Genomic DNA, 21,302 nt, shown 5'->3' on the forward strand with positions numbered 1-21,302 from the left:
TTGGTCGGGGAGACTGTAGTGTGTTTACTCCAAGTGTGATTGAAGGCACATGCAGCCCGGTCATTGGACAGGCTGCACACGGAGCCGCGCCGCCCTCTAGCAGGAGCTCAGCTGCACGACGCTGAAGTTCGCTTCCGATTCAGCAGTTAAGGCGCGAGTTAAGGGGGACATAATTTGCAACACTTTCCGACTGATTCTTGGTTTTTGCACCTGGTACTCTCGTGAAAGTATGTTTTTTAAGTAATTTTCAACGCTGTCTGTAACCCACTTTTAAATTTGTGGAAAAAAAGGAAATTTCACTGCATTTTTATATGTAGACCACATTAGACCAGGTCTATATAAAAACTACCATACTTAAATGGGTCAAATCTGGACTAGATTATCGTAGAGAGAGCAAAGATTATTTAAAACACAATTTTAGATTTGTGAAACTTGTATTCAATTTGTGAAAATGCAAAAAAAGGAGATTTCACTGCACGTAGACCACATTGGACCAGGCCCAGATCAAAAAACATCATCCTTAGTCAGGTCCAATCTGGACAAAATTATCCCAGGGAGGTTGAAGATTATTTAAAACAAAATTTCAGATTTGTGGAACAAATAATAAAAAAATGTTATAGTGATTTAATGTGATTTCATCCTTGTTTTGTGTTTTCAAAACAGAATAAAGGCTTCACAAATCTGAAATTGTGTTTTAAATAATCTTTGGGATAATCTAGTCTAGAACTGAACTGTTTGTGTGTAGTAATTATTGAGAGAGACCTGGTCCAATCTGGTCTGCATGTGAAAAAATGAAGTGAAATCTCCCTTTTTTGCATTCTTGCCTGTCTTTTATTTTCACAAACAAAATACAGGTTTCACAAATCTGAAATTGTGTTTTAAATAGGCCTAATCTTTTATCATTTTTGGGATAATCTAGTCCACAGCTGACCTTTCTATTTATAGTGGCTTTTGATTTGGAAGTGGTCCAATTTGGCCTACATGTCAAAAATGCAGTGAAATCTCCCATTTTATGCATTTTCACATATAGGTCCTTTAGCATTGCAAATTACAATGTCCTTAACTCTCCCCTTAGCTGCTGTCACGGAAGCTACGAATCGGAAACTAACTTCAGCATCGTGCTCAGCCGCGTGCCACTCCACTCCTCTGTGTCTGAGCATCCACATCCTCACAAAAACAACCCGAGGAGCTACATTCAATGCAAAAACAAAAAGTGTAAATGTGTAAGGGATGCAGTTTTTTATCCGAGCACGTGCTTTCATTGTTGGAGACGGACTCAGCCGTGTGGGACAAAATGTTCAACATCCTCAGCTGCACAACAACCAGGTAGCTCTCAGTGCAAGACGCCACTCTGTGGTATAAATCAGGTACTGCCGGAGTGTACTGGTTTTAATGGGAAATGTTATATAAACCCACCAAGAAAAGTGGTCTGGTACACTCCGGTTTTGACCTGCACGCCCACGTGAGCAAGTTATGTGTAAAATGAACTGTTAAAACAATCAATAACAATGCAGAGATCTGCTGCATAACATGGTGTGATGATTGAGTTTGTTGCATAAACATGAAGATGTTTTGGTTTATTATTAGGATAATATTCCCACTTTATTGGTCCAATATATTAACCCAGTGTGTCTAGTGTTTTTACAGGTGTTAAATGTCTTGACAATCTTTAATATATAGGAAATATGAAATTTGAGGGGTTCAGAACTAAGACGTGGTTACGGCTAACATGAGCCAAAGGTGCGGTGCTAAAGATAAGCAAGTAAACTGTTTGCCGGACTACACTAAATTAAGGTGAGCTGTTTGGACTTTTTTCTCTTTTATTAACTACTGATTACTTAAACGCTGAAATAAACACATTGCTTTTTCGGTTACGGAGAACAGGTAGGAAGAGTAGGAAAATATAGCTTTGGTTAAGGCAAATTAATGTTAGCTGTGCTATCACACCTGCTGTGCTAGCTGATCTTTAACTGCATAACACAGCTCTTTGTTTTGAATCTTTAAAACTACAAACTTTCATCTCAAAGTTAAAACTATTGTTATACGTATATGGCATAATATTATTGCATGTGGTAAAATACATGAACAAATCCTGGATTGAAATCAGATTTGACTTAATATGTAATGTGTTACAGTTTTGGCTTAGCAGGGCAGCACGGATAGCTTACAAATTAACGGGAAAAAAACAACATAAAGCGTCCAAATGAGGTGTTTTTTACACCACAAGCCTTCATAACAGCTTCACTGCTGGGTGAACGACATTATGAAAACAAAAAAATCATGTAGTGCATGTCTAACTCAGGCATTTCCACAGTCCGGCCCAGGGGCCAATTGTGGCCCTCGGACAGATGTTTAAAAAGCCGTCAGCTGGTCTTTCAAAATACACTAAATGTGGCCTGCAAACTCTGTTGGTTAATCAAGCAAGACTTTGCATTTTCTCTTTTTTTATGCCTATGGAAGGACAATCGTACAGACCTGAGCAGGCAGAACTAGTGTGTTTTCAAGATTTGATAAACAAGCAAACAGAGGAAGAAAGAAGCGTAAGAGCATTGACAGCAAGGGCCGATGCTCTCAGGAGCGTGAACAGTTGAATACTTCGTCAATGGAAGATGAAACAGATGTATTTGTCTTATTTATTTTTTTTTTTTAGTAAACCATATAATGCGAGGAGCAGCTGGTCCTTACGTTTAATTTCACGTTATGTAATTGGCTCCCATTCAAAATCAAGTTTGGAAACCCCTGGCTGTGTGAAAACTGACATAAACTAGCTTCTCAGCTGACTCAGGTGCATTTACCTTTGTTTGAATGTGCATTAGATCATCTTAAATAAGCAAATACATAAAGATTACCAACATTTTCATAGCCTACTCAATCATTCAGTGCCCCTGCAACTGTGGACATATTGTCACCCAGAGAGCAGACGTCCACCAGGACTGAAATGTTAGATCACTCATAGTAACTGTATGGGTTTTCCTCTAAGGGGACAAGTGTTTTTCAGTTTCACCAGCTCTGCTACTGAGGTGATGCAACACATACAGAAAATATTCCTGTACTTGTTCATTCCATAGATAACTGCCTTTATGCAAGCATTGAGAGTTTGACTGTATCACCTGGCAGGGACACTGGTGTGTTTTGAGAAAGCACTAGCCTTACCTTCTGTGGCTGCAAAGCAACCTGAAATGACCTCAGTGCAAAGAGCAGAAAGATGTCGCCTCAGGCCTTATTCTTCAAGACACCATCTGAACTCATGGCTTTAAGCTTGTGTCGAACCTTTAGATAACTTCAAACAAGGGTGGTGCTGCAGGGAATGAATGAACAGATCTGTTGTTGTGGTCACCCTGGACAAAGAATAGAAAGACTTTATTAATCCTGTGAGGGAAATTGGAAAAAGAAGAGACAGTGTAGAGAATATCCCCATGATCATTTGCTCATATGCTGGCTGGGGCTTCTTATCATGGCCATCTTTGGGCCCCGGGCTTAAACACCATGCTGCACCATCTGGGACTGTGGCAGAAGCTGGACACGTCTTTGAACCTGCTATTACAGACAGACAGTGTCCCACCAAAGCGCTGCAACAGGTTCAGGACAAGGATGTTGTTGCTGTGTATTTTGCTGTGTTTTTGTTGTGAATCATTTAAGCAGAAATTAACCACAAATCATGTATCTTATCAGCCTGCAGCCCCCTGGCAATGTTGTGCCCCGGATTCAAACTAGTGAGCAGGAAGTGTGCCAAGTGAATTCAGCAACAAATTATTAGTGTTTATATAAACAGACTCTGCCATGCATGAAAAATATTGACACAGGATTACATTTAACTCCTTTGGTATCCATTCTGGATGCATCTCATGCTGTGCTCTTTAAACCTTTGTTCTTTGTTTGGATTAGCTTTGACTTCCTTCTATATGTGTTTATATTTTGTTTTTTTTCATTGGGATGCTTTCTCACATACTGTAACTGGTAATTAGGTCTGCGTCCACGACACACTGAAAACGCTGTGTTATATCATGAGAAGATCCTCATGAGAAGCCCTCTGCTATTGTTTTGTTTTTCAGTTTAGTGGATGTACAGCACCACCTGTTGGACAGCAGGAGCAGCTCCAGAGCAGCAGATGAAGATGAGGAGGAGGAGGCTCTGCTTCAGACTAGCTGACACTGAACTACCAGGTAGGGCCGCAACTAATGATTATCGTCACTGTTCATAATCTATCACAGTTATTTTGTTTGGTCTATAAAATGTCTGAAAATGGTTCAAAATGTCAATCAGCTTTCCCAAAGCCTAAAGTCAGGTCCTCAAATGTGTTGTTTGGTCCACAATCCAAACATATTCACTTACTGTTAAAGAAGAGAAACACAAACAAACTATACACATTTAAGAAGCTTGTATCAGAGATTTTTGACTTTTCTTATTTTAAAAAAAATCCCCCAGTTGGTGATTAATTTAATATTTGATGACTAATTGATTTATGGTTGCAACTCTACTATCAGGAGACTGGACCCCTGTCACCCCTGGAGGATCTGAGAATGGGAATGTCCCTCTACCTGCTCTATGCAAACGCAGGTAAGACCAACAGACGGCTCACAGTTGCTTCAGTTTTCAGTTGAAATCATATTAGTTGTATTGATATTTATTTTTCACAAAACTGGGCAATAGTATGATTGATATCAATATCATGATACTGGTAAAAAAAAAAAATCCCCAATGTCTATTAACATCATGTCAAGTCACATATAAAATAAGCAGATTTAGTGAAATTAAATGATTATTCTCAACCTTGGAAATGTCAGTTTTACATCCACACCCACCTGCTATGATGTGACCAACATTTCTTACTCAGGTGACATGCAATTACAAGCTCAGGGAAAAGCTAATAAGTACACTTTTTTGTGGTATTATTATAATTATGTTATATTATTATTATTATTATTTTATTGTGGTAAACTGTGTTACACTATTATGCATTACATTAGATAAAACTCAGCACATATGCAAACAAAAACTTCTTTATAGTATAGTTTTTAAAGACAATTTGCTTAAAAATGTCTATTTTGAAATGTAATATGGTAACATAACGTGGCTATATCATCACAATATGACTCCACAAAAAGTTGACAAATGAACATATTACAATTAGCTGAACCCTAATTGTAAACATATCGTTTAACCTTCATGTGACCTTCCTTTTGAAACTGGAGCACTCCAGCATTGCTGTCTTTGGTCGTCAGTAAAATATCCAAACTATGCCATAGCAGCTGTAGTTTATAATGAAGAATAAAAGTCTGCCAATCTCTGAAAATGGTTAAATACATATAAATAAGTCTTCTGAGTTTAGATCCCCAAAGTATCAGGTTGTGTGTGCGATGATGAAATCACAGTCCATGTTAAGTGACTTGTTCTCAGACAAAAGCATGTCGAGTTTTCACATCTTAATCATTGTCACATTTGCCTGAAGGCACCATGCAAGCTGCTGCGCCCGTCTGTCGTGAGTTTTCTGTGAAATGTGACCTAATGTAGAGAGAGGCGACCGCGACTAACAGAAGGGACGTGACAAAAACATGCAAGTGGAGAGTGCTCACCACTTTTACATGAAGTGTGAGGATGCATTTGGACTTGTGTCGAGCTCCACCAGACTGATTTTCCAGAAGTATATTGGGGAGATACTATTGTGTTGATTAAAGCACCTTGTCTCATATGAAAACATGGTCGACGCCAAAGTGATAACAGTTGAATTTCTTATCAGTGACCTGTTCTTGAACATAGAGGTATGGAATCTTTTTGTTTTATTTCTTCTTCTGTTTTTACCTTGTGAGTCTTTGTGTGTGTCATCGTGCCAAATGTGGTCCTGGTGACACCAGTTAAAGCTGGAGCTATTATGGAAGCGGTTTTGAGTACTTTGCCAGGTGTTTATGTGAGAGACAGATTTTGACAAAGCGATAGTGTCACAACCATGCAAGATGCTTTCATGAAAATGTACAGATCTTTAATTGATCTCACAGTGATGGCAGATTTTGAAGATACATATGGTGTGAGAAAGGGTGCCCGGAGCAAGGGGGGTATGCAGTAGGGAAGGGGTCATTTGTCCCCCAACTTTACGCCCCTGGCCCATATTGGTTTAAATCATGGACTGCAGTACAGTGGCTCGGGTAATCCCATCCCAAGATCGTCTCTAGTTTATTTAGATTTTGTTTAGTATTTTGACAAGAGTAATATTTATTATATATCTTAATATAAAATTCCTGGACTTCGTCATTGTCCCTGGTAGAAAAAAGTATGAGAAACTGAGGGACTGTATGAAAATTATTTTAGGAGTGCAGTTGTCAGACATCAGGGGAGGATTATTTTTTCTAAGTAGTTTGACTTTTATACAACAGGATCTTTTAATGTATTCTCACACCAGAATTTAGTTTCCTTTCACAGATGATTGCAAATAATCTTGCAATGTTATAATTCACAGTTAAAAAATTGCTTTCAACTCGTTCTCATTTCCAGTTTGACATTGTCTCAGGCCAACATATCTTTATAATCAAACATTTCTAAAATGTTTGATCATAAAGGTCGCAACCCGGCCTTGGATAAGCAGACGACAAAGGATGAATGGATGGATGAACAGTGGATTTTGTATTCAGCATATAGAGTAGGAGTATTTGTGCCTAATTTAATGGATTTGTTCTATGTTTAGAAAATGTGGTGTTTAAATGGTGTTAGTGGCTGTTTACATAAACAATGACATTAACAGGATCATTTGTTACGTATGTAAGCAGAACATTCTTCCTCATAAAGCTGAAATATTCATATTTTGAGCTCTGAAACACTCTCAGATTCAGGGTAATATGCTGTGCTGTCGACATTTCAACCAGAATACGTCATTGTGGAGTGCAGACTTGCTGATATTGTGAGAATCTGATGTGACTGTCGGCACAAGTCTTATCAGTCTCTTTGATATGATGACACTCATTTCATAATACAACTGCAGTGACTTAAGAGTTTCACTACGTTTACATCTCACAAATTTGCCCCCATCCCACTTTATCATACTTTTGATCCAGATGCTGATTAATATATCAAAGCACATGAGTGACTGTAAAAGAGCGTCTCTTTCCCAGGGCAGAGAGCATAGACGACTCCTCTTTGATGCCAACAATAATGCAGTATTTTCCAACGCTGGACAGGATGACGGGATGGGGAGAGAGCTCCTGCTACATCTCTGTGGGTGGGACTTTGATTGATTTTTAGTGTGACACTCTCTGTAAACAGAGATGTGTTTAAAGCATGGGCAAAGGGGGACTGTGGACTTTTAAAAATCCATACAATATGATAAGAAGTCATGAGTGAATCTTGAAATAAATAGAATCAAGAAATAGAGTGATTATTTCAGTTTAATCCACACTATTGTGTTTTTACTGATAGTTTTTGTTTTGATTGCATGATCGAAATGCAAGTCCCTCTTTGTATTATGTGTTTGAATCTATAATGTGAAGCCGTTAAAGTTATTCATTTGTACAGTGGCTCACTCCAGCACTCACACCTGGGCCCAGTTGTTTGGAAGTAATCTGATCAGATTGGCCACCAGATTGGATCAGATTGGTTTTTCAAATGTTAAAAAAAAGAGATGCTGGAATCAGATTCCATCATGCAATCCAGTCTTGGTTTTAATCTGGATCAAACCCTCAGTATGTGTTGTTCTAACTTCTCAGTAGGATAGGGATACCTTTGATCCAAATTATCTGGACTATCCTGATCCTGGATGGAGAGTGGATCCATGTTGGATTTCAGGACAGAATGTGATAAAACTTCAGGCAACTATATATACATTTATTTATGTTTTGCACATAATTTGTTTAACAGTTACTGTGATTAAGTTGATTAAGTAGACATTAGGCTACCTTTGAAGCTTTTCAGTACGGTAAAGTTTTCTAAAGAAAAGAAAGATTTAGTCCCCATAAAATAACAACCCAAATAGCTTTCGAAATCAAGCATAAAATATTTAGTAATCTCTAAGATCACGGCTTTGTTCTCTTTGGTGATAAATTGTAACTACAGTGTGTTTGTGACTTTCTACACTGTGATATACGTATCGTCCCAGAGCACTATTGCGCTTGTTATTCCATGATGTGGATGGGTCACATCTACACTAAGTACAGTGTCTTTATCAACGCCTTTTTTACTAGATCAATCACTTTTGGCCATTCATAGCTTTTGGTGTCATAGCAATCCCAGACCATATACCACCTTACATAGAAGTTATTGCAGTTTTTAAAAAGAGAACTCTGATATTGGATTTTTACATCTGTGTGGTCAGAAATCCTGAGTTGAGATATTAAAATCTGTTTGGAGAGAATAAGTTGGATCATTGCATCCACATGTTAAGCAACAGACTGTAAGACAAAGCAAATACAAAGAACTGCAGTAAAGTATACAACTAGCAGAGAAATGATAAATGATGAAGTGAAAGTAGTTTGTTTCTCTGATGTGAGTGTAGCAGTTTAAGCAGCTGCACTTGTTGGGTGCTGTGGTGATCAGTATTTTCTAAGCATTCAGCGAAAAAACTCTAACATGCTAGTCTTAACCCTTTGAAAGTTGGATTGACAGTTTTCTTGTGCTGTGTTCAGATGCCTTTCACAAGCATTTCATCCTTTGAAAACTGAGCAAACTGGTTTTGATTTCTCTTAAAAAACTTAAAAAAAGGTAAAAATAAAAAAACCAACAAAAAACAAAAAAAGGCAATGAGCATCTTGGCAAGAGATGCTCCCAAACTGCAAAAAAATTATGAAACAGTGACAAGCAAATGACCTGAAGTTAAATTAAAAATTTGTTTTTGAAGAGAGAGAGGTATTAGATTTTTTTAAAAGGGGAAAATATCCAGAAAACTCTGAATTTTGAGTAATTTTCTTATAGTTGCTTCAGTACAGATCAGTTTCACCGCACATTTCTTAATCAAAGATACACATGACAAAAATGAAAATGTGCATGTATACATTAGTTCAGCTTTTTGTGATAAAACAGAGATTTCTTTTGTTTTGGAGAGTCACTTGATACTCCAGAAGAGGGCAGCAGCTACCAACCCAACTTCATCTGGAGGAAACAGAATCCAGAGCTTTTATTTTGAGTGACTGAGAAACTAAAGTAGCATTTCCCCTTTAACCTATATATTTGTCTTCACTGGATTCTGTGTAATTCTGTGATTATAAAGGGAATATTCCACATTCAGTTTGATAAAAAATGTTTTACATGTCAGATCTTGTGGGATAGCACGCAAACTGGTTTGTTAAAAATATAAGAAAAGACCTCAATAGATAAAAATTGAAGTAAGAGGGTGCAGTTGGGCTATTTTTGGCTATAAGATATTAATATAATGTTGATTTTTGCAGTCAGAGAAACAAATGAATGATTTTGGCCATGTGACTCTATTTAGCTGTATTCTGTAACTGTATATACACGTGTACAAGTGCACAACAAACTTTCTCTGCAGACTTAAAAACGCTTGTCCGCAGCTCCGTCACTCAGCACAGAGGTTGATGAACAACCCTCCGCACGTCTTACGCCTTCACCCCACTCAACCTTATAACAATTAGGCCCTAACCCCTGCGATCCTCCGACCGTCATATATCATCATGTCCTCTACAAACCACAGGACAACACTCTACCTTAAAAATTAATAAGGCTGACAACATACTTGTCGCTATTTCAATGCCCAGCATGTCCTCTGTGACTCATCGGTTCAGCTGTAAATCAGGCCAGGAGGAGCCTCAAGGGATTGTGTTCCTCTAAAGCTCCTTCACAACACTTTATATGGAGCATCAATAACCAAACACTTTGCAATAACACTTATTGGCACGGCAGGGTGAAATACTATTGATTGTTCAAATGAAAATCAGCAGGAGCACGAGCCGCTGCTGCGATTGTTGCCTTTGCGTGATTTTTGTCTGTATTCTCTCCCCGGTATCAGCGAGGATGAAGGCAGAGCAGCGTGAGGCATCATGGGTTATATTTAATCCAGCCTTGCTCCTCTTTGGGATAATAACTTTTTTGCTCCATTCCAGGACTTGTCTGTCATCTTGACATGGCAATATCTCCCAACTCCACTGTTTCATAGTCAGTTTCATTTACTTCCAAATACCATTTCACACCCTGCTGGCTTTAACTAGGTATTATACAGCGTGTGGGGAGTGTGCTGCAGATTGAATCGTGACAGAGACAACAGCGTTTCTGGTGAAAAATAAGTGAATATTGTAAGTGGCAGACTATATAAAATGATTTTTTGCTCCATTTTCTCAGCGTGAATTTGTGTGTTTGTCATCCTGGTCTCTCAAATTCATATGAGATGTCTGCAGCTGATAGAATCTACTGCATTTATTTTGTTTTTTGGTTTTAGATTAAGATTTGTATCAAAACAGAACAGTGAAAACAATTCATGCTCATATGATCCACAGCTTTACATGGGAATGGTAGTTTTATGCTTTATTATAGCAGATGATGATACACTACTGAAGTATTAATTTTCAGTTTATATACATACTCAATTTTACAACAAGACCATCACAAATTGTTCCTCTTCTTTTTTTTTCCTTTTACAAAATCTTCCACATGGTCATTGTAATAAGATTATTAGAAGATATTTTATGTCCGGAGAGCTGCTTAGCTGTCAAATACTGCTCGCAAACATCAGCTGTACTGACAAGACAGCAGGATGCTGTGTGATTTGTTATCTCACTAACCATCTTCTGACTCCAGCTCTCATATAATTCTTCAATAGAAAGGCATACGTTTATATCCTGAAAAGTCAGTTCTATAATAATCGCTTCCGCGATTTTTAATGGTCTGTGGTTGTTTTGGTTATAATTTAGTCCACCTACAGATAGTTTATAGGGTATTCGTAAAATTTGGAAAATTATTTCAGATTAAATAATTTAACTGTTTTGCTTCATTCTATGGGATTTCTATCTATCTATCTATCTATCTATCTATGTAATAGATAATCTGTTGAACATCTACAGAATAAAGCAAAACAGCTGTTGAAATGTTAAAAACTTATTTTTAAACAATTTGTAGGTGTGCTATGTAAGTAAAGTTTTACCTTTTGTTTTGGTGATGTGTCATTAGCAATGGTCATAAGGAAATGTGATGGTTCATATGCCCCGCTTGTTCTGGTTATGCATAAGGTGGTAGCACCCTCAGGGATAAATGCTGATACAGTGATACCACCAGCCACCATCCCCTCAATGTGGATGCCAAATTGCATTTTTGTTGGCCCAAATATAAACTTATTTAAAAGATAATACAGAAAAGTCAATTTAACACAGCTTAACACAGCCCTCCTTAACTATGACACTCATTAAAGGAAAAGACATTACCAAATGAAAATATACAATTATTTATTTAAATTGAAAAGTTTTTTGTCAACATATATTACATATGTTCTCATACAGTCTCTTAGTTCCATTCAGAAGTTTTTGTTGCAGTTGCAATTTTTTGTTGCATTTTTTTCATAGTTCACCATTTGTGTTCTGGTTTTACTGTGAGAACAGTTAGTAGATTAAGTAGGTTTCGTAAATCCATTCTCCGGTAGCGGCAACACATTAGTAGCTACCTGGCACCGTGTACTGTTTGCTGTTTTTGTAGAATTTTTACCTAAAAGGCATGAATTTATCTGGATGGTGGTGGAAATTTAACATTCAGTTGGCAAAGGCTTTGTAATGTTGATTTTTTTTTCTTTTTTTCTTCAATTTAACCTTTATTTAGGCAGTTAATCTCATTGAATCATGCAGTCTCATTCTCAAGAGAGACCTGATAAAATGAAGAAGTAACAGATGGCCACCTGTACGCGATATTTTGGGGCAGTGGAGTAATTTTTTGTGGCCACGGGCAATTGGTCCAGAAATGTCGAACATATCCAGTCCCTCCAGAATTTGTGAGCTGGTCAACAGTTGATTAGTGACAATCAACTGTTGCTGCTGATCTATGCAGCCCAAAACGACCAAAGCACGTGATCTTATCCTACTTGTCATATTTTGCCACTTGGGCTAAAACCGATCAGCAGCGGTTAACATCCCACACCGAGCTGTTAATCTCACACCGTCACTGAAACGACTCGGTTCTATCGTTAAAGATAGAGATAGAGACAGAGACAACTTTATTTACCCCAAAAGGGCAATTCAGTTAACAGTCAGTCAGTCAGTCACATAAAACAGTAAAAACTGTAAAAAACACAATCAGCAGCAGCATTCAAACATTGCCATGTGAGTGGCACCAATTAAACCAGTTAATATGCTTTGGGTAACATTAGCTGTGTGATTCTAGCAGTTAGCCCTGTCACTATATGTGTGTGACTCTGTCCCAGGCACAGAGCTCTGGTGCCAGACCAGTAGTCTCATAATGAAAAAGGCGCAAGAGGGGCTGAGTGAATCACTATGCTGCACGCAGCTCTACACTAACATTAGATTTTACTGGTTTTAAAAAGTCAAGTTTACAGTAAAGTTGAGTGATTGGAAATATAGCAAGATAATGCAGAATTTGCAGGGATTGGCTAAATTTGTTAGTTGTTGTGATTGCAACATTGCAAACTCCTGGAGTCAGCGTAGCCTTCCTTCTTCAAACTGAGGATATTGTGGGTTTTATTTGCATTGCGAACATGCATTCATTTATTTTATAGCTGTTCACCCATATTCATAAAGTACAAAATAAAAAAACGCAATTTTTTCATGTCGCACAGATTAACTCAGACACAACAAAACCGGGATGAATGCTTTTTTTTTCACAGATGCCTTCACATATTTTACCTTCAGTCTCTCTTGCACAACAGTTAAATCAAGAGATAGGAATGTGTTTGTCATTTATTCTCCTCCAGTAATAGCTGAGCTAACGCCCACGGGGGCCTCCACATGGAACGTTTGCCCCCGGACGTGTGCGCCACGATGCCAGTAGGTGGTCCTGCCCATGGCTTGGTGGGTGAGCTTGGTGTAGTCCCTGCTGCCACTGCCGCTGACATATCAGAGCTGTTTATTAAGAGGATGACAACTCTATCAAGCCCCATAAGCGGGCCCTCGTGCACAGGAGTTCTTTTGTTACTTTCAGGGAGGGTGTCATCAATCTTGCTGCCATGCTACTCTCTTGAGCTGTTGATGGCAAACACGATTCCTCCCTTTCTGCCTGGCCTCTCCCGCCTCGCAGTCTGGAATCAGGCGTGGTGAGGGGGATCGGGGAGATAGGAGGACTTTCCCCGAGAGTGCCTTTTCTTGACAGGCGACAGAGCGGACCGTTTGGACACCAGGGCTGGATATATGGGACCATGTAATGAAAAGACGTTGACAGGACCTGCTTGCTCTGTAATGAAGGTCCTCTGGAGCTGTGAATGGATACACACATCTTTCACGCTTTTGTCTCCCTGCCTTTCCCACAGAATCTATCTCATCCATTTTAACCAAAAGAAAAAGAAGGTGTAAGAGAAGCATCCCAGACAACAGCTCACAGTGTTAAACATCTACATGCAACAACGTGGTGTGAATTTTTAATGAAACAGCAACTAAGTTGATTTACACCTACGGTTTGTAGCTTAAAACCCGTCTGCATGAGCCCATGGAGGTGCAGTCGAATGTTCAGCCTCTTTCCTCTCTCTCTGTCAGTGCTACTCAAGACTCGGTGTAGCTCACAGAGATGGACTATGATGTATGTACTCCACTTTAGCATTGGCTGAGGTCACAGACTCCATAAATGTCTTAGACAAGTCTGATATTTTAATCTCTTTTTAGTGAGGGGATGTTGGGCCTTTGCCCAATCAATACACAGGGCAATAGCCTTGCCAAGATATCTCATGGTAGCTTTTCATTGTTCTGTCTGAAAGCTGAAATGTCAGGCAGAGTAGCACTGCTCAAACTGAAGCTGAAATATGGCTGTCTGTAGTGAAAAACATCATTTTTTATAATCTGGAAGCTTCTGACAATAATGAACGCCACAATCTGAAGATGACTCTCGTCTGAGGAAGAGTGGGCAGACTGACACCTGAAATCTCCTTTTTTTTTGTTTTTTTTATCCTCCAATCACGTCCAATCTGTTTAATTCATCAGTCAACAATAGCCCAGAAAGCTGGAGAGTGGAGGGGAAGCTGTGCTGCTGCCTTTGTAAGCACACACAGCCAAAAATATCAAGACACTCTCTCACATTAACATTGCTAATTTGTTTGCCAATGGTCTCCAAGGCGCTGAATAATTGGCTGTGAGATATTGTTTGTTCAGGTGTTCCGCATAATTGAATTCTGTATTGAAAATACTGTGCATGAATGTTGGAAGAATACTGAAAAGAATCATGTACTTTGTGATACATTTTATTTGAAATGGAGCTATTGGTGTAGATTAATTCTCATCCCAATGGCGACTGGTGATGATTGCAGCACATTAATTATCTGGCTAATGTATAAAGCACACACGTTTTGAATTTTAAAACAACTTAACTCGTGTTCACCCGTTTCCAATTAACGTCCTGTTGTTAAATTTCTCTGTGTGGACCCTTTTAGCGATGATATGGTTTCTTTGCACATGCTGACCTTTTGAAACTCACAGATTGATTTCATGCATCCATTATTCCGCCAAAACGCTGCTTTTGTCAGTGCTCTGCTTTGAGCTGCGTACTGATAAGGCCGTTAATGTGTGTTGCCGTGTCGCTCGGCCCATACGCACATGTGGAAGTGATATAGCGTCCGGCCAGACACATGTGCTGACAGAGCCGGATGATGTATTTGATCATAGTTAGTTGTGAGGAGGGTCTTGCTTGGGTTTGATTCAGCTACCCAACGCTGACCTAATGCCTCAGCTCAATCAGTCACCTTGTCCTCCCCTTGACTCCTCACCCCATGATCCTTTCCTCCCACCCCGAAGGACTCAAGAAAAACAACCCAAGTGCTTAAGACCCTCCCTTTGCTCAAACTCCTGTCTGCACTGAAATAAATTAGATATGAAATCAATGCTGGGTCCTCAGGTTGTTGTTTTCTCACAGTCTCTTCGCAGTGGTGTAGCACAAAAACCTGGGTCTCCTCCTATTAATACATCCATTGTCACTCCTTTACAAATAACCAAATCAACAATGTGCATCATTAAGTTTTTGGGGGAGGGCGGAATCAGTAATTAAATGTTTTTAAAGCATTTAAGAAAGTCTGCCCAATCTGAAATGTCAGCATATTTGAACCCTCTTTCACGAAAGAATCACAGAAGTCCAGGTCCTGCAGTCAGGAGAGGTTGGCCTTTTTCAGCACAATATGCTTAACTTTACTTGAACTTTGTTTAAGATGGAGCTTTTAATTTTATATAATGCTGAAGAGTTTGATAAATAATAATATCATCATGTCATATGTTTATTTCACTCCAACACACCATGGTCACATGAAACTGTGTCAGAGAACAATGAGGGCAGAAAACAAACCACAAACAAAAACAAAAATCAAAATAATAGTTCATTAATCGTAATCGAAGTAAAATGTTCAATTATCATGATATTGATTTTAGGTATGAGGTTCAGACCTTTGCTGGGAGCAAATTTTGTAAATTTTGTAACTGGACCTCTTTGAATTTTAGTTGAATAGGTCCGCCTGTTGGTGATGCCTGTTCTACAGTATATTTGTCATGTTCAATGTCTGACAGAAAATAAATGTTAAAACCGAAATTAACCTTATGATATCTTCATATCTCACTTAGGAGTAAGAAGGAACCTTTAAGCTTGACAGAAATAGTGATTTAATGTATATCGTGATATATATCGATATCGACTGATATGAAAAAAATTATCGTGATAAAACTTTTTTCCATATCGCCCAGCCCTACTCTCATCCATCGATCTGATCAGCTGTGAACATATTAACAGATCAATTATTCACCCCACGAGTGACATTCAACTGCGAAGGTAATAAAAAGAGCTCGGCCTGCTGGGGCGACCTCTAGCTCATCTGGTATAGCGTGTGCCTCATATGGCTGAGGCCTCTGCAGCGGTCCAGTTCGAGTCTGACCTGTGGCCCTTTGCCCTTAATAACATTAAAACAATGAGTTATATACAAATTTAACTCCTGTACAGTTGTAATGGATATTAAAATAAGCTTTAGAAATGAAAACCTGCTTTTTGTACCAGGCTATATACATCTTTGTTTCTAAATTTGGGTGTTTTAACATTTGGGCCCAAGAGGATTGACTCACTTTTAGAGCCAGCCTCAAGTGGCCATTCAAGGAACTGCAGTATTTGGCACTGATGCATTGGCTTCATTTTTTAGCCCTGGAGATGCCGCTTGATTATACCTTAAACATAAAGCAAAGTTGTAAAGCTATCTTATTCTGAAAGGGTTACTGTTTTCATATTTTATTTGCAGAATTAAGGTGAATTTGTTCTTAACATGTGCCAGCCCATTTATTGCAACATAGAAGTAGCTTAATAAAACTTTAGGAACTCCTCAGAGTTGGAAAGAAGTAAGCTTACCAGATCTCCTCATCTCACCTTGAGGCTAGTGGCTCAAGGCTACATTAGCTGCTGCTAGCATAACAGAACCACCAGTGGTTAAGTTGCATCCTGGGTAATGTAGGTGCTTGGTTTTGATAAGGAAGAAAAATATCTGTTTTTGCTGAAACAGTTTTTATCTTTTTTTAAATTGTGCCCTTTGAGTCCCACAGTGGTGTAACACAACTAGCTGGTCCTAAAGTTGTGTAAACTCCATGAGACTTTGAAGCTGGTTAGCTTGTTTTCTCAGTGACAATCTCTTCACTTTATATATTTAATTTCCAAATCTGTGTCATCTGGTTCCTTCAGTTTTATTAGAGCTCTTCTCATGCTTCTGTTTATCAGCCCAACATTGTTTGTGTGTGTGTGAGTGTGTGTGTGTTCGACTCTCCGGTCTGATAATCAGTGACAGAGATGTTATAGGAGTGTGACAGAGTTCTATTTGCCATAACTGACATCTTCATCCCATCACTTTCCTTGTTTTTTGTGCAACTTACCAAGTGCTGGCATCTGTGGTGTTTCCAGGCGGATACACTGCAGTGGAGTGGGAATTCAGAGGATTCAGACAAGGCCACAGCCGCTCAGGCAGGTGGAGAGGAGGAAGAACTGTGCACACAAGCAGGAAGAGAGGGGAGGGAAAGAAAGCAAAAGAGTGAGAGAGAGAAAAAACTACTGGCCTCTCGGAGTCTTATACTTGAAGTGTTTAGCAGACATGCTGTCAGATTCAGAGGTCAGAGGGGATCATTGTATCGACGGGTTTTATTTGCTGGTCATAACTGAAAAATAGACAGAAAGCAGGCTCGCACAACAAAAGCTTGTGATGCAGAAAAACACTATGAATCACCAGATGCAGTTTGTGCTGAATGAAAACTGAATCAAAGCAAGAAATTTTCACAATACCCTCAATAAATTCAAGCGTATTTGCTTCCTCAGCTAACATGTCCAATTTAATTTTGCCCACACGGCTTTTGAATTGGATTTACACTTTGAATCATCATCTAAAGGCAAGATCTCAACTCTGTTCATTTGTATGTACGTTTTGATTTATGGATACCGTGATTGGCATTTCGAGACTGAGACATAGAGCCCTTGGCTGCAGCACCCAGCTAGAAAATATTCTAATTGAATGTGCATGGAACCTGCAAACAAAGCAAATACACAACATGTAACCAATGACTTATAAACGTCTCAAGCCCAATACACTGGTTTAAAAAAAGACAGCCATCTAAATAGACAATTACCAGGCTTTCATTTAGTTTACGTGGGTTTGTGAGAATGTTTTGATTTTATAGTATTCAAATTAATAGCCACTAAAGGCACTGACAGAAACATCTAAACTCTTCTTTGTGTGCATGTACACCCACTAATTTTTCTAATTCAGCTTTGAGTTCTTCCTCTCATCTTACTCTCTTCACCAAACTCATTTGTAATTTCACAATTTACGGACAAAATTAGAAACAGTCCGTGTGACACACAGAAGTGCGTTTGTAGTCGTAACAAATCAAAGCAGTTGGCAGCATTAGACATTCATCCACCATCATTAATAAACAAACGCATCTCCTGTTAACAGATTTATAGCATAACAACAACATATTCTCGCTGTCCAATGAAAGCCATGTACTCCCAAAATGTCACCTTTTAAGTGCTTAGAAAACAGCCTTTTTTGAGCTTTTGACTTGATTTAAGGTTTAGCCTGAGAGGGAGGATTTCCTTATGTTAGAAAAGGGGAAAAAAATCAAAATGTGCATGCTCACCTTCATTGCAAACACTTAATTTGCTGCACTAGCTTTTCATCGTCAATCATTGAAGCATAGTTGTCATGCTCTGAAGAATGTCTCTGTGACCCAAAGATTAGACATTTATTTGCTACTTTTTGGCATCTGGCAGCATTTGGTCCTGTGGTAGAGTTGTAGTGTGTGAAGTTAAACCCAGTTAACCCTCAGAGTATTTTTAAAGGAACACTCAACAGCAAAATGACTCTTTGTAAATCATTTCCTCACCCCGTGTTACCCTGTGTTAAAAAATAACTATTTTTCTCACATACCTGCATGGTGAACAAAGAATCTAAAAAAGGCAAACATTTTTCATGAATTAAAGTAAAGGGTCGCATCAGCAAAACTATATCAGTACATCCATTTACTGCACACAACTTGTGCAGTATTATCTAAGTCTCATTTATCCAGTCGTATGTTCAGTACTTCCCAAACGCATGTATTATCCCTGAAATGTTACGACTTATACCAAGCCAGTACAAATGGTGTCGCACCATCAAGTGTTTTACATTCAACTGTTTTAGTGAAAATGCATGCGTTTGGGGAGTATTAAGCAAACGACCGGATAAATGGATATGGTTATATGGCTTATATAGTTATATCGTTTTTCTGTTAAATTCAGCCCCCAATGACTTCAGTTTATGAGGAGTGTGTGTCCTCTGTTCACCATGGAGGGACGCAAGAAAAGCATTTTAATTTCAAGTTTTACTCACAAACTTAAGGTAAAATGTAGTGAATAATTGACAAGCAAAGTCATTTGGAAGGGAAGTATTCCTTTAAAAATTCTCTCATGGGTTTAACAAGCAAATGAATGTCAAAGTTTTGGGTCACATAGACCTTCATCACAGCAGGACGGCTGTGCTTTGACAAAGAACTATAATTATGAAAAGCTCAGTAAACAGCATACAGCATACAGATGTTTGGATTTTTGCTTTTGTAACCTGAGAAAATACTTAATTTTCTCAGGCTAGACCCTAATCTTATTAAAGTATCCAAAAAAAAATCTAAGAAGTGCATGTCCAATTCATGTCCAGAAGTGCAATTGATACACAAATAGTCATTTTGTGGTTGAGATATTACTTTAATTCTGTAAAATTTCAGGTGTAGGAATAATAAAAATTTAAATGTACTATTAATGTGGAGATATTTCGGTTTCTCTGACTAGTGATGTAAGAAATTAAGAATATGACTTATGCTGACCAGCAAATGTGAATTGAATGTTAAACAGAGGGTCATTACTTTCCTCAGAACACATGAGGTTTACAGCAGCTCTGCTACAAAGCACGGCATATTTTTAACTCATTGAAGGAATGTGCAGGAAATGCACTGATGTGTAGAGCTTTTATAAATAGGAGTATTTCTAGCTTAAAACTACATATCCACTTAAGTCTATTTTGGAGAAACTCTGTTTTCATTAGGAAACGCTTTACATTTTTGCAGAATACTTTCTTTGCAGAGATGCTGCATGCAGCTGACTTGTCTATAATGACGTTCTTTGCATGTAACTGAATGGATGCTTTAAGTATACAGTGTTTGTGACACAAAGTGAAAAGGCTGTTGTTAGCTTCGCAGAGGCTTTTCAGTTGCCAGTGGCCCATGATGCCTGACCCCTCCCTTTCTTTGTCACCGCTGGCGCTGTACTCTGTTTTCTCCCATCTCCGTGGCAACCAGCGCTGCATGCTATTGTGTTGATGTTTGTCCACAGCTAAGGTGTCGCCTATGTGTTTAATGGACCTCCCAGTCCGCTTCAGTGTCCGCTTCAGAGTCCCCCAGCAAAGCTGAGCGGCCGGGCCCTGCCACTGTTTGTCCCTGGGTGTCAGTGAGTCGAGGCAGGGTGGGGATGAGATAGGGCTGATAATGGCTGCTTTGTTCCTTTGCTAGATGTGTTGAAGCTGTGCGCCTGTGGACGAGGAGACGCCTGGTCAAACAGAGACACACAAAGGCTCTAGAAACGGCTGGCCGTGGCCCATTCTCCACAGTCTGCTGTGCTGCCAACATACACCACCTTCTGCGGCCGCGCTGAATTACTACCCTCACAACCTTTCACACATATAAAAGCACTCTTTCACTCAGTGGGAACACTGACATTTGCCTTTTGTCAGATACAAAGGATTTTTTTTAATACTAAGATTTTTTTTTTTGTAGGTGATTACTCCGAGGGCATATACACCATTAGAATCAGTACGGGGGCGCTCTTTTGAAGGGCATTCAATTTATTCACTCGTAAAAGCCACACAGGCATTACTTGATTCAGCTGAGCTTAAGTCGAGATTGATGCTTTTCCACTGCCTTTGATGTTTAAGCTGTGCATTTTGCTTTTAAGATATTATTTTCACTTGATTGATTGATAAAGTAGGCACAAAGTATCCCTGATACCCTCACTAGTGTTAGACATTTAGGAGGAATTACTCCCCATTATTGAGCTTTTAACATTTGCAGAAAGGACACATGGCTGCACAGAGAATAGTCATGTTTTGTAGTTCTGAGGAGATAATGGTGAATTTAACAATCAATAACAGTAAGAAAACCTTTTGGAATGCCAAGAATTAATCTCTAGAGCTAATGCGCCACATATTCTCATCCACCGGCTGGTGTTTTAACCTCTTTAGCATAGCCCCTCGAGGAAATGGGGGATATGATTAGGAATTCGTTAGAGGGCTTCTATTTTTATGCTGATGACACACTTTCTTCTCCCGGGCTCTCAATGTTGCTGGCTCTTGACTTTCTCACTGTCTTTTCTAAACTAGATCAGCTGTTTACCAGCGTGTAGGAACGTGACATGAAGTTCACTGACTAAAGCAGCTGCAAGCAAAGGAGGTCTGATATCAGTCAGAGGGAAAACTCCTCTGTCATCTGAAAGCCATTCACCGGCTTCTTTTAAATCCCCGAAGGCGTGTTTGTTTTTCTCATAGCTGCTTCATCTCACCAGTTGGACCTGCAGTCGTGCCACCTGCCTCAACTATTGACTGCGAGATGCAAAAAAAGGATGTACAAAACCAATAAAGGGTGCCATACAATTTTGTTGAAATCCACCGGTTTTTGTTCGTCCCATCATGTTTGGAGCAG

The 21,302-nt window shown here is 39.0% G+C and overlaps 1 protein-coding gene across 2 annotated transcripts in view; it reads left to right on the plus strand.

Moving 5' to 3' along the window:
• The first annotated feature begins 4,046 nt into the window (after positions 1-4,046).
• Positions 4,047-21,302, plus strand: part of pbx1a (pre-B-cell leukemia homeobox 1a) — a 100,168-nt gene continuing 82,912 nt past the window's right edge. For both annotated transcript variants that reach the window (XM_042498306.2, XM_088085519.1), the window contains exons 1-2: positions 4,047-4,163; positions 4,485-4,557. The gene's annotated coding sequence lies outside the window, so the exon portion shown is untranslated. The remainder of the gene's footprint in view (positions 4,164-4,484; positions 4,558-21,302) is intronic.

This window comes from Plectropomus leopardus, chromosome 12 (genome assembly GCF_026936395.1).
Source record: "Plectropomus leopardus strain MGB_pleo_1.0 chromosome 12, ASM2693639v1, whole genome shotgun sequence".
Taxonomy (NCBI): domain Eukaryota; kingdom Metazoa; phylum Chordata; class Actinopteri; order Perciformes; family Serranidae; genus Plectropomus; species Plectropomus leopardus.